Below are 15,190 nucleotides of genomic sequence, written 5' to 3'. Positions count from 1 at the left end.
GGCTCAGCGGCCAGCTCCGCGGCATGTGGGATCTTCCCAGACCAGGGCATGAACCCGTGTCCCCTGCATTGGCAGGCGGACTCTCAACCACTGCGCCACCAGGGAAGCCCCCTCAGTGCAGTTTTTAAATCACAGTGTTACTCTGTCCTTGGAGGTTGTGCTTTCCCCAAACACCGCCTGTTGTAAAGAGACCAAAGGTTCCTTCCTGCGGCGGCATTTGGCCTCTTGACTGTCTAATTTCCCGACCATGTGCTTGGTTTGGGCTCTGAATCCACTCAGTCCTCAGTCCTGGTGATACTCATCCAGAGACACTCACGTCTACGTCATGTAGCATCACGGTAATGTGTGACAACTCACCGTTGTTTTTGTTTTGACAACTGTGAAAGTTTTGTAACACCGTTCATTGAATAATCTATATCATCTTTAACAAATTTAATGACTCCCCTTTTCCTTTTTGCGTTGTTGTCCATGGGGTTTTAGTCTATTTTAGGAGTAAGCAAACGTTATTAATCCCTATTAAATCTTTCCTAAAGCATGCATGGAAAGTTTGTTGTACCACAAAGTACAGCAAGATAATCCTCCAGTGTGTCGACAAAGCTTCTTGAAAGCGTTCTCTGCACTCAGTTACCTCTATTTCCTGACTTCCCGATACTGTCCCCGAAGATTATGACTTTCTCTTGCATCACTCCAAAAATGGCCCGTAAAGGTTGTCTTAGCTCATGCTGTACCAAATGCAGTTGACACTCTTCAATTCTTCCCTCGAATGACTTCTCGACAGCAGAATGAACTCCTTTGAAGCTTCTCCGTAGACTCAAGTAAGACTTCTCTCTGGGTTTTCTCAGTCCTGCCTGACTCCTCCTCTTCCTCTTTTTTTTTAATTTTAATTTTATTTTTTATTGTGGCAAGAATACCACACGAGACCTACCCTCTTAACTTTTTAAGTATACGACACATTTATGGTACTGTTGACTGTAGCTACAGTGCTGTCCAGCAGACATTAGACTGTTCTCATCTTGCTTAACCGAAACTTTATGCCTGTTGATTAGTATCTACCCACTCCCCCTCCCACCAGCCCCTGGCAACCACCATTCCAGTCTTTGACTCTACGAATTAGACTCTTTTAGATACTTTTATGTAGAGGAATATCCAGTGTTTGGCTTTCTGTGACTGACTAGCTTGTTTCACTTAGCGTAACGTTCTCAAGGCTCATGCGTGTTTTTTAAGGCTGAGCAGTATTCCATTGTCTGTATATACTACACTTTTTTTTTTTTTTTTATACTACACTTTTTAATCCATTCCTGTCAATGGACCTTTAGGTTGTTTCCACATATTGACTATTGTGAATAGTGCTGTAGTGAACCTGGGAGTGCTAATATGTCTTTAAGATCCTGACTTCAGTTCTTTTGGATAGATACCCAGAAGTTGGATTGCTGGATCATGTGGTGGTTGTATTTTTAATTTCTTGAGGAACTTCCATACTGTTTTCCACAGCAGCTGTACCATTTTGCACTGCCACCAACAGTACATGAGGGCTCCAATTTCACCTTATCCTCCCCATCACTTGTTGTCTTTTGTTTTTTTTTGATAATAGCATCCTTACTGTTATAAGGTGATATCTCATTGTGGTATTCATTTGCATTTCCCTGATGATTAGTGATGTTGAACATTTTTTCATATACCTGTTGGCCATTTGTATGTACTCTTTGGAGAAGTATCTATTTAAGTAAGTCCTTTACTCTTTAACTGGGTTAGTTTTTTTGCTGTTGAGTTGTAGGAGTTCCATATATATTTGGAGACTAATATCAGATACATGGCTTACACATATTTTCTCCCATTCAGTAGGTTGCCTTTTCACTCTGTTTCTCTCCTGCCTGACTCGTATATTGGAATTCCCAAGGTCTCGTCTTTGGGCCTTTGATTTCAGCATTGGAGGATCTCATCTTTGCCCAAGTCTTTATCTAAAACCTCTGTGCTGACTACATGCAACTTCTTCGACTCCAGGCCAGACATCACCGCTGAGTTGTACCCATACATCTAGATCCATGAATGGTCATTGCATTAATTGCTTCAGCTCCAAACCTGAGTGTGGTCTCTCTCATCCCCATCTCATCTTCCTCCCGTGTTTACCTGGTTATTCGGTAGCATGTGCCAGAAACCTGAAGTTCACTCTCAGTTCCTCCACTTAGGCTCCACATCCAGTCAGCTCACCAAATCTCTCCCACTGCCTCGCTTTAGCTTACACCTTCATTGCATGTGGGGGGGATGGCAGCAGGCTTTCCTGCCATTCCACTCTGCCTCACAAGTGATTTAAAGTAAAGATCTGGTTTTACCCTCCTTAAAATTCTCTGATGCCACCTTAGAAAAATTTGCCTCCATTTTAAACCCCAAAGCCCCCAGCATGCTGTTTGCACCATTTCATCTTTTTGGCTGCTGTGTGTCCATTTATATATTTCTTTTTCCCCAGTTTTATTGAGAAATAATTGACATACATCACTGTATAAGTTGTACAACACGATGGTTTGATTTTCTGATACGGTTGACCCTTGAACCGTGCAGGTGCACTTAGGCACAGAATTTTTTCAGTAGTAAATACTACAGTCCTACATGACACGGTTGGTTGAATCCATGGATGTGGAACCGTGGATACAGAGGGCCAACTAAGTTATACAAGGATTTTCTGCTACTTGGAGGGTGGGCACCAATAAGCCCTGTGTTGTTCAAGGGTCAACCATATTGTGAAATGATTAGCACAGTAAGTATGGTTAACATCCATCATCTTACACAGATACAATAAAAAAAGGAAATTCGTCCTTGTGATGAGAACTCTTGGGATCTGCTGTCTTAACATTCCTGCGTATCATACGGCGGTGTTTGCTGCAGTCACTGTGCTGTACATCACATCACATCCCTAGGACTTACTGGAACTGGATGTCTGCACCTTTTGACAACCTTCCTCCAGTCCCTCCCCTGCCCCACTGCACCCACCCACCCACCCCGGTATCTACAAATCTAATCTCTCTTTCTCTGAGTTTGGAGTTTTGATATTTTAGATTCCACATATTTGCGAAATCACACAGTATATGTTCTTTTTCTTTGATTTATTTCACTCAGCATCATGCTCTCACTATCCATCCATATTGTTGCAAATGGCAAGATTTTGTTCATTTTTGGGGGTGAATAATATTCCATTGTATGCATAGCACATTTTCATTATCCATTTATCAATTGATAGCACTTAGGTTATTTTTGTATCTTGGCTGTTGTAAACATTGGGATGCAGATATCTTTTTGAATTAAGAGTTTTCATTTTCTTCAAATAAATACCCAGAAGTGGAATTGCTGGGTCATATGGTAGTTCTACTTTTAATTTTTTGAGGAACCTCTGTGCTGTTTTCCATAGTAGCTACACCAACTTACATTCCCACCAACAGTGCACAAGTGTCCCCTTTTCTCCACCTCCTTGTCAACATGTTATTTCTTGTCCTTTGGATAATAGCCATTCTGACAGGTGTGAGGTGATATCTCGTGGTTTTGATTTGCATTTCCCTAATGACAAGCAATATTGAGCATCTTTTCATGTACCTCTTGGCCATCTGTATGTCTTCTTTGGAAAAATGTCTGTACAGGTTCTTTGCCCATCTTTTTAACTGGGTTATTTGGTATTTTGCTGTTGTATAAATTCTCTATATATTTTTGGATATTAACCCCTTATCAGACATATGGTTTGCAAATATTTCCTCCCATTCAGTAGGTTGTCTTTTTACTTTGTTGATGGCTTTTTTTGCTGTGCAGAAGTTTTTTAGTTTGATGTCCCACTTGTTTATTTTTTATTTTGTTGCTTGTGCTTTAGGTGTGACGCCCTGTCTTCCTTAATGGGCACACAAGTTGCAACTGTGCCAAAACATTTGGAATTAGTGGAATATTCCTTGTTCATTCATTTGTTGGATGAATGTTTATTGAACACGTGCTAGGCGCTGTACTAGGCATTGCATATTCAGTGACGAGGGGAACGTGGTTGTGGTCTGCTGCAGTCTTGTGGGAAAGTCAAACAGCACACATGTAAATAAGCAAATACACATGCTGTTAAAACTAGTGGTAAGCACTATGGTGGAAGTGAAAAGGTACCGGGTTAGATGTGAAGAAACGGGCTTTGGGAAAGCAGAAGCAGAGACATCGTTCAGGAGCTCTGGGTCCTCACTCTGCTGCTCTACTTGGATAAGGATGTGGCCTTACAAGAAGTTTGGCTCAAGATACGAAGAGTCCAGTGTTTGAAGGTGTTGGGTTAAAGCGCAGTGCGTAGATTGCTAGCCTGTGTTCTTTCCGAATGCTGATGTGAGCCCGTTTGGAAAGGGCAGCATCAAAGCAAGGATCAAAGTTTCCAGATCTGGTGAGACCCTACCCGGTGGTCTCTGACAGTCAGGGGCACATCACTCCGAGGTTTCTGGAGGCCAAGGGAAGCTCCTCTGAAATAAGCTGTATCTGCCACTGTCCTTTGTGATCACCTACTTTTGATAAAAGTTTATCTTAGTTGAATCAGGAATTTAATGTAACCTGTGAGTCTTTGGATGGGTCTCTTCCTGACAATTCTTAGCCCACCTGAAATGCTGCAGCTACTCTAAAATAGGATGGATGTGAAAACCCCTCCACTGGGATCAGACTTGGGACAGAGAATTGGGAAACCAAGGAGTGAGCTGACTCCTCCCGGATGGAGCCAGGACAGTGTGTGGCCTGAGACACGGGGTAGTTGAGGGACCCCTCACTCCCACATCCCAGTGCTTCTGAGGGTCTGGTGCACAGGAAGGAAGCTGAGACAACAAAATTCGGTGCGTGTTTCTCTCCTTTGCAGCCTCTAAACCGGAACTACCCAGGGATGAAGGTCCTGGGAAATGTGTTCTCGGCTTCAGAGGGGAGCGGTGGTGGTGCCACATCACAGCAGGCAGCCGAGCACAGCATGCGTGGCTGACGTCCATGATGCCACCAAGTCCAGCATGCTCGCGTTTCAGAGCAAAAGAAGTAAAGATCTCAACATAGACATGCATCAGATAATCACGGCATACACTTTAAATATCTTACTTTTTTTTTTTTTTTTTTTTTGCGGTACGCGGGCCTCTCACTGTTGTGGCCTCTCCCGTTGCGGAGCACAGGCTCTGGACGCGCAGGCTCAGCAGCCATGGCTCACGGGCCCAGCCGCTCCGTGGCATGTGGGATCTTCCTGGACCGGGGCATGAACCCATGTCCCCTGCATCAGCAGGCAGACTCTCAACCACTGCGCCACCAGGGAAGCCCTAAATATCTTACAATTTTATTTGTCAGTTATAGCTCAGTAAAGCTACAAAAAAAAGGTAAAGATGAAGTCAAGTTGGAAGCACCAACATGAGCTACTCTCCACCCACAGGAATGTTCAAGGTGGGCCTGATAAACTGGAGACGTTTGAACCTTTGAAAGACCAAAAGACTGGTGATGCTCAACAAGGGTAAGAAATGTATAATATTGGGAAGTTGGAAAGTTCTGGAGATGGTGGTGGTAGTGGCTGCATAACAATGTGAATGTGCTTAATGTCACAATTGTGCAGATGAAAATGGTAAATTTTATGTATTTTTAGCACAATTATGTGTGTGTGTGTGTTGTGGGAATGTTCTCCCTAATTATTCGTCTGTGAAGTGGGAATAATAGTATCTGTACTTCAGGGTTGTTGAGAGGCGTAAAGGAATCTAAAATGCTTAGCGCAGTTGCCAGCTCTTAAATATTCACTAATATCAACGTTACTGTTACCTAAAGGATGTGTTGCTTATACCGCAATAAAAAATGCATTAGGCCTTCAGCCAGATGATCAAGGTCAAAGTCAGCAGAGATAAGTCGTGTTGATAGTATATACTCTTAGCACCATATGATGAGAAGGGCACTTTTCCTCTGTGGTCTTCCTCCCCAAAACACATAACCAGCCCTATCAGACCAGGGCCACCCTAGTGACCTCATTTAACCTAAGTGCCTCCCGAAAAGCCCTGTCTCCTCAAACAGTCATGTTGGAGGTTAGGGCTTCAACATATGAATCTGGGGACACAATTCGGTCCATAACACCTACCAACCCCATTCTTGGCCTCAGTGGGAAGCAGGATGTCTTCTGAGAAACAATTTTTTTTCTCCTAGGTAATAACATTTTATCTCTTTTTGAAGACATTTTAATGTATAAACTCTGTGCTTTAATTCCTTTGGGTTCTTAGCCTTTTGGAGTTCAAAAATGCCATTTTTTTCTCAAAAGCCTGACTCCTTTCTGGATGTCTGGGGATGGGTTCCATGGGTTTTCACATATTTAAAAATCAAGCTGTAGGGGCTTCCCTGGTGGCACAGTGGTTGAGAATCTGCCTGCCAATGCAGGGGACACAGGTTCGAGCCCTAGTCTGGGGAGATCCCACATGCCGTGGAGCAGATAAGCCCGTGAGCCACAACTACTGAGCCTGAGTGCCACGACTGCTGAGGCCCACGCACTTAGAGCCTGTGCTCCACAACAAGAGAAGCCACCGCAATGAGAAGCCCACGCACCACAATGAAGAGTAGCCCCCACTCAACACAACTAGAGAAAAGCCCATGCACAGCACAGCAACAAAGACCCAACACAGCCAAAAATAAATATAATAAATAAATTTAAATAAATAAGTAAAAATCAAGCTGTAAATTTAAGATTTGTGCACTTTACTATCTGTATGTTATTACTCAATTTTTTTTTTTTTAATAAAAACAACCCAACCATTGCTAGCAAAAAATGTTTGCTTTCGCGATGATGCTGTGGGTCTCGGAAACCTGGCTTTTAAGTCTCACAGTAAGCTTGGGTCTTCCTTGTTCCCTTCCTCTCAGAGCACTGGATGTGTCTGACCCAAGGGGTCATCAGGGTCACTGTGTAACTTGCAGGAGGATCTGAGGGAACTTCAGTTAATATCTGATAGCGGATTGTGTCTTTGGTGGATTCACCAAAAAGGAAAACTCAAAAAGCATGGCCACTTCTGGGCAGGGGAACTGGGGGTGTGGGGTGAAGTTGGAAGCCTTCAATGGACTCAAGTTCCAGACTAGTTACATCAGGCAGGTTCTGCCAGTGCAGCGCTGTCTGGGTGGGGAGACAGATTCCTGGTGCTCCCTGTTCTACCATCTTCCCAGAGTCCTCTTCTTCACTTTTGAAGAATAGTTTAACAGGAAACAGAATTCTAAATTGGTGTTTTTTCTCTCAACACTTTAAATATTTTATTCAACGCTTTTCTTGCATGCTTTTTGAGAATTTGGATGTAATTTTTTTAATATAAATTTATTTATTTTTGGCTGTGTTGGGTCTTTGTTGCTGCGCGCAGGCTTTTCTCTAGTTGCGGTGAGCAGGGGCTACTCTTCATTGCGGTGCGCGGGCTCCTCATTGTGGTGGCTTCTCTTGTTGCAGAGCACAGGGTGTAGGAGCATGGGCTTCAGTAGTTGTGGCACGTGGGCTCAGTAGTTGTGGCTTGCAGGCTCTAGAGTGCAGGCTCAGTAGTTGTGGCACAGGGGCTTAGTAGTTCCTCCATGGCATGTGGGATCTTCCCGGACCAGGGCTCGAACCTGTGTCTCCTGCATTGGCAGGCAGATTCTTAACCACTGCCATCAGGGAAGCCCTGGATGTAATTTTTATCTTTCCTCTTTTATAGATAAAATACTTTTCCTCCTGACTTCTTTTAAAACTTTTTATTTATCATTGATTTTTTTGTAGTTTGAAAATGATATGCCCAGGTGTAGTTTTTTGGCATTTCCCATACTTTGTGTTCTCTGAGCTTCCTGGACCTGTGGTTTGGAACGCTCTGGTGAACTTCAGAATGGTTGTTTTCCCCTCCCCCTGTCAGATATCCCCCTGTCTGATATTAATTTGGGGGAAATTTGTAATCATTATTGCTTCAAATATTTCTTCTTTTCCTTTTTTCTCTTTCTTCACTTTCTGGTATTCCCACTATGCATATATTATACCTTTTGTAGTTGTCTCACATTTCTTGGATTTTCTTGAAAAAAACTTTTTTTTCACTGAAGTGTAGTTGACATACAATATTATATTAGTTTCATAGTGATTTGACATTTATATACGTTACAAATTTATCGAAATGGTAAGTCTAAAAACCATCAGTCGCCATACAGCATTATTGTAATATTATTGACTGTATTCCCTGTGCTATACATTACATCCCTGTGACTTATTTATTTTATAACTGGAAGTTTGTACCTCTTTTCCCTCCATACGATTTTTTTTTTTGGCTGCACCGCATGGCTTGGGGGGACCTCAGTTCTCCGACCAGGGATTGAACCCAGGCCCTCAGCAGTGAGAGCCCAGAAACCTAACCACTAGACCACCAGGCAACTTCCTGGAAATTTGTACCTCTTAACCCCCTTCACTTATTTCTCCCAATCCTTGGACTTTCTATTCTTTTTTTTTTTTTTTTTTATTCTTTTTTCTCTTTACTTTTCAGTTTTGGAAGTTTCTATGGACATAGCCTCAATCTCAGAGATTCTTTCCTCAGCTGTTTCCGGTCTACTAACAAGCCCATCCAAGGCATCCTTTGTTTCTGTCAGTGTTTCTGAGCTCTAGCATTCCTTTTTGATTCTTTCTAAGGATTTCCATCTCCATTACATTGCCCCTCTGTTCTTGGATGCTGTATACTTTATCCCTTAGAGCCTTTATATTAATCATAGTTGTCTTAAGTTCTTGGTCTAAAAATTTCAACACTCCTGCCATGTCTGATTCTAAAGCTGGCCCCATCTCTTCAAATTGTGTGTTTTGCCTTCGGTATGCCTTCTAATTTTTTCTGTGTAGCAGGATATGATGTACTGGGTAAAAGGAACTGGTATAAATAGGCCTTTAGTGATGTGGCAGTAAGATGAGGGGATAGGGAAGCGTCCTGCAGTCCTGTGATTAAGTCTTGATCTTAGACGGGACTGTGTCCTTCACACGTGATTCTCATTCTTATTCCCTGCCCCCCTCATGCCCCACCTCCATGGCCTCAGGAAAGACAGGAGCCTAGAGTGTAGGCTCTGATAAAACCCCAGCACATTAGGCTCTGGGGAAATAGTTCCTCCTGAGGACAGACCTTGTTAAGAACAGAACACTCTGGTGAACTTCAGAATGCTTGTTTTCCCCTCCCCCTGTCAGAAACATGAGGATTTTTTTGCTCTGATATTTTTTTCTCTGATATTCACTGGTAGAGCTCCTGGAGATAAAACTCACAAATATATGGCCCCCCTACCCCGACTGGGGCCCCTGGGCTTTTTCACTTTCAGGCCTGTCCACACCGAGCCTCCAGCAATTTGTCGGTCACACTTCAGGTTTTCCTGCTCCGGGAACTTTTGCTCATGGGTTTTTGCCCCGATAAGTTGTGATTCTCTGTATCTGCCTGGCCGTCTCTCTAATTTGGGGGGGGCAGCCGTTTTCCCTATGACCCCACTGCATCTAAGAAGAGTTGTTAATTTTTCAGTTTGTTCAACTTTTACTTGTTAGGACAGTAACCACTTCCAAGGCACCTTCCATGCTGGGCTGGAAACCAGAAGTCCTCTTTGCTTTTCACTCTTTAATATTTGGTTAATGTTAGTGGCAACAATAAAACTGATGATGGAGAAACTGTCCTTTGTTGCTGCATCCCAACGTGTTTTATTTCCCCAGATTCCTTTAAAGAGCTGAACCAAAGCTATTGCTAACAAAAGGGTACTGTCAGCTGAAAACTCCCTGTAAAAATGAGGCTTTCCAAAATTGGAGACACTTAAATGTCCATCGAGAGGGGCGTGGACTAAATAAATGGTTATTGATGCAGAATGGAACACCATATACTGACACGGGATGTGTCAGTGTGTCCACGGTGGATAGCTTAGTTAAGAAAAATAACAAGTTGTCTCAAAATCCAAAATACATGTGATCTAATTCAACTTATGTATAAATAAACAACTACACACATTCACTTACAGAAACATATAAGTAGTTTCAATATTCATATTAAAGGTCTGAAGGGAAAGACATCACAGGATTAGCTGTGGTTCCATGGAGAAGAGCCAGTTGGGAGAGTGAGTTGCAGGGAGGTGGGGACATCTGCTGACAGCTATATACCCTCCTGGTTGTGTGTGCATATTATCATTCCATTTTGGTTCACCTAAATGAAACCAGAGATAATCCTTTGCATTAAATAAAATTCCTGGACCTTATAAATCTGATATAAAATAAATAACCAAGAAACTCAGTGACAAACTCAAAATCCAGGGAAATAATATTTTAATAATTGTGGCCATGCAGTCATATTTCACAGAGGACATTTGTGTACTTGAGAGCAAACAGTTTCATATTCAGTTTCTCAAATGGACCATTTTTCCCAGTCCTAAAACCAAATATTTGTGCACTGTGTAATCTGCTCTGTCTTACCTAGTCCCGGGGATGACATGACATTAACTCCTTCCGAAGTAGCTAAGCAAATAAATTCTGAAACCAAAATACTTTGTATTTTAAAAACTATAAAACCTCTAAGCTTTCTTGTCTTAGAACACCGATATGAAGAGGGAAAGAAGTGTATTCAGAGATTACCTTCAGCTACACCTGATGCAAACTGGAACCTGCATCTCTGGTCCTACACTGAGCCATTGGTTTGCACCTTATTTCAGTACTTCTGGGGACAACTTTGCCCTTCAGGAACTCTAAACACAGCTAGGAATGACCCCCTGGCACAATCTGGCCAAACAGGTCCACAGGCAAATGTATAAACCTCTTGAGGTTGATTAGTGTCCCCCCAAATTCATGTCCCTCCCAGACCCCTAATTAGAACTAGAGTCACTGCAGGTGTAATGAGTTAAGCAAAAATGAAGTCACCCTGGAGTAAGTGGGCCCTAATCCAACAAGACTGGTGGTGTTATGAAAAGAGGAGAAGAGACACAGGGGAAGCCATGTGAAGATGGACACAGGCACTGAAGTGACCAGTCTACAAACCAAGGATCACTGAGGGTGGCCAGCCACCACCACAGGCTGGAAGAGGCAGGGAAACATACTCCCCAGAGCCTTCAGAGAGCACGGCCTTGTGGACAACTGGGTTTCCAACTTCTGCCCCCAGAACTGTGAGAGACAAAATGTCTGTGATCTTAGGCCATCCAGTTTATGATAATTTGTTTTCACAGCTCTAAGAAATGAATGCATAATGTCTGGTTTTTAATTTTTAAAGTTTTGATAAAACTGTATACGAGGGCTTCCCTGGTGGCGCAGTGGTTAAGAATCCACCTGCCAATGCAGGGAACACGGGTTTGATCCCTGGTCCAGGAAGATCCCACATGCCGCGGAGGAACTAAGCCCGTGCACCACAACTACTGAGCCTGCGCTCTAGAGCCCGTGAGCCCCAACTACTGAGCCCGTGCGCCACAACTACTGAAGTCCGCGCACCTAGAGCCCGTGCTCCGCAACAAGAGAAGCCACCGCAATGAGAAGCACAGGCGCCGCAACAAAGAGTAGCCCCCGCTCGCCACAACTGGAGAAAGCCTGCGTACAGCAACAAAGACCCAACACAGCCAAAAATAAATAAATAAATATATTAAAAAAAGGAAAAACTATGATACCTTATAGTTCTAGCAGAATTTCATGTAGAAATGTTATGATTTTATTTAAAAAATCATTTTTGAAAATACTTACTTGAAAATAATTGTGTGGGCATTTATTTTTTTAACTTATGCAATAGTTAAGGGAATTCCCTGGAGGTCCAGTTGTTAGGACTCAGTGCTTTTACTGCTGAGGGCCCAGGTTCAATCCCTGGTCAGGGAACTAAGATCCCACAAGCTTCACGGCACAGCACCCTCACAAAAAAAGAAAAGAAACGAAAAGAAATATTTACGTACTACAGAGAAAAGTAGAGAGAATAGTATAAATATATACCCATCAACTAGCTAGATATAAGGATTATTTTTTCCATATTTGCTTTATCTGTTTTTAGTAAAACATTGTGAAATAAATTACATACATCATATATGTGCTGCTAAGTACTTCATTATACAATTCTGAAAAAATATAGAAAATGTCCTACACAGCACAGCCCTCGCATATGTACTTGGCGGGGTTGATGGGGCCAAGTCCCATCTCTCAAGTGCGTTACCTGACCAACCCCACACACAGTCATTAGTTCAGGGTGTGGCTCCCGTTTCCGGGCTTTATTAGGCCCCGTGGAGAAGGGGAGCATTTCCACTGGACTTGAAGCCTGGCGGGTGTTGGCCTGGGCTTGCTGGGATGCCCCACCCCCACTGGAAAGGGTGGGGGGCGCCAAGAGTCCAACACAGCAGAAAGCAGTTAAGAAATGAAGGCGGTTTGGTTAAAAAGGAAAAAAAATGGAGCGGGACAGAGTCCAGCTGACGTCATTAAATGTGTAGATTGCCTTCCTGTTACTGACTCAAAATTTTCTTTTATTCTCTTAAGCCATTTTGAGCTCTCTGTCATTACACTTACACTCCACTCTGCTATACTCACATGCCAAAGTTAAAATACAGTAAACCCTATCAGTGTCAATCATTCTCTAGAAATCCCTTGGTTGGTCGTACTCGCTGGCGAGTCAAAGACCCCTCCACTGTGTTTGCCTGAGGGTTTCTATTTGACTGCTTTCCGGCGTCCTGGAGCTCGAGGTGGGTGGGCACAACCTGGCAGCCACCCGCTAGGGAACCTGTCGGCCTGGCTAGTTTCACACCAGGTGTCCCTTGTGTTGGGCCAAACACCAGAGCGAGGGTGGATTGGGGCTTCACTCTTAAGGTGAAGCTTCACAGGCTAAGAATTTTCAGTTGTTCCTCTTCATTGGTGATTGATGGCTCTTTGCGTCCAGGCGCAGCCGCCCGGGGATGGGCTCTCCTACCCGCTCCCCCCGCAGACTCCCCACCTTGGCGGGGAGAAGAGGGCGCCCAGGGAGGAACTCAGGAAGAGAGACGGTGGCCTGCGGCCTGGGGAGGGGAAGAAAGACCCAAAGCGGAGAGGGAGGTGGGTCGGTGCAGCCTGGACGCACAGGGGGTCTGTCCTGGGCTCCAGGGGCTCAGACTCCAGGAGGTGTGAAGAGTGAGGCCGTTGGCGTGAGGCCTCCCCTGACTCGCCAGAGCCAGGCTTCATGTTTACCCCAAGCCCATCTCCAAATTCCCCTGGAATAAGTGACAGCAGGTCAGGGTCAGAAGGTGAAGAAGATGAGGAGTCCAGGGAAGAAGAAGGAGGACAGACCAGCGGTGGAGACAGAGCCTACGAGGCTACGGTGTGCGTAAGTCCTACTAACCAAGTCTCAAGGGTTTCACTTGCCCCATTTCGCCTGAGTTTACGGTGTTTGGGCTGAGGCTGGACCTCTCTGTGGACTTCGGCCTTTGACAACATTCTTTGTCCACTTGGCTCCTAGGAGCTTCCAAATGATCGGTTTTAACCTTTTTTTAAAACCTCATCAATTTGTGCTTTAATTATATTTGGCTTGTGTTCAAGTTCAGGGCAGTTTCCAGCAGGTGCTGTCAATAAAACCTTAGGGCTAGGGCTGCGTTTTCCTTGTGCCAGTCCAGGGGCCCCAGAGCAGATGTGGACCCTGCCAGACACCTGCGGCCTTTTGCAGAGTCTGTCCTCTGTGTCCTTCATGGACACAGTCACCGAAAAGCAATTCCTGGAAGAAATGTTCTCAAATGCCTGCTGACATTTCCCGCCTCTTGAAAAAGAGCTTCTTGGGATGTGAATTGTCGTGACCACGTTCAGAGTTATTGTATGGCATTGGCTATGGCTGGGCACAGTACACAGAATCTGCTGGACTTGACATCAACGGCAGAGAGTTGATTGAATGGGATTCTGACTGCTTACCAACCAGGCAGGCCATAATTTAGAGTTTTATAAGCAAGCAACCAAAAATCTTTCACAGAACAGTTCCGGAGAGTAATAGAAAATATAAGTGGCTTGAAAATATGATGTCTTACGTCAAATCAGTTTTATAAACAATTGCTCAAAGATTGAAAACCAGTGTTTGGCAGAGAGGTTGACAGAACCGCCTCCATCCTTCCTTTCACTCCTCTAAGAGCAGGGAGGAGGTCTGGTACCATCTAGAAGTTGTGTGCATGTCTCTCCTTAGTGGTTTGTACTTCACTTATTCAATAGCAGGGGTTTTTCTGGGGCCTATCATGTACCCATAAAGCAGCTGAGTTAAATCCTGAGGTGATGCTCACCCTCCAGGACTGATGTGGTTCAGCAGCAACTCAGGGAGGCCCGTGGTCCAGGGCCTCAATATGGGCAGTGGTTGGCAAACACCAGGGAGTTCAGAGGACCACAAGACGGTCCCCAAAGCCTTTGGGAAGCGGGCCACCCCTGAGAGGTGGGCACACCGTCCGCGAGTCAGACCGAGTTGGAGCCTGGCTTGGGGCCTGGGAGGCGGGGAAGCCAGTGAGGGTCCAGGCCTGCATGTGCACAGACGGCCTGGTTGAGGCGGGATGTGGGCCGGGAGAGGACAGAGGCTTGGGTGACACACTTAGGGAGGTACCAGAGATGTTTAGTGTGAGAGTAAGACAGGGACGTTAAAAACTGCGCTGGCCCTGACTGCACCCCGGGCCAATCTTCCTTTCCTGTCGTGCCCCTGCCTTTCCACATACAGTACGCGATACGTTTTTACAGTGCTTCCTGTTCATGGCCTGTTCATCCATGTTAACTCCCAAGAGGGCAGGGGTCTGCAGTGCTGGAACCGTGCCTGGCACATAGTAGGTGCTCACTAAATATTTACTGACTATTACTATTTTCAAACTTGTCTCAACACCAAAAATACCAATTACTGAGAAGTGAAATATTGAAACATAAGAATGAATTTCTCTCTATTGAAATTCATCTGACTTCTAAGAAGGCCGTGATAGAGGAGAAGATGGAGGAGAAGATGGTCTGGTTGGGATGTGCTGGCACAGTGATGCTGGGTGGCCTCATTTTACACTGAAGGGAGTGGGAATCCCCCCGGGTGGATGAACAGGGTGGGGAGACGCCTCAGCACTGGCTCCCGTCCGGGAGCCACCCATGCTTTTCAACCAAATAAGGCCAGTGCGGATGGGATGGCCACTCCACGTGCCGGACCTGCTTGTGAAAACGGGTCATTCAGCACAGAACCAGACATGCCTGAATGCTCAAACCTGAGTGTGTCACCTTACCTTTACACTCTACATAAGCGTATGTGGGCATGCTCACACAGAAGGACACGTGTTC

This window comes from Stenella coeruleoalba, assembly GCF_951394435.1.
Source record: "Stenella coeruleoalba genome assembly, chromosome: 14".
NCBI classification, from domain to species: domain Eukaryota; kingdom Metazoa; phylum Chordata; class Mammalia; order Artiodactyla; family Delphinidae; genus Stenella; species Stenella coeruleoalba.
Note: the sequence above shows the minus strand (reverse complement) of the source record.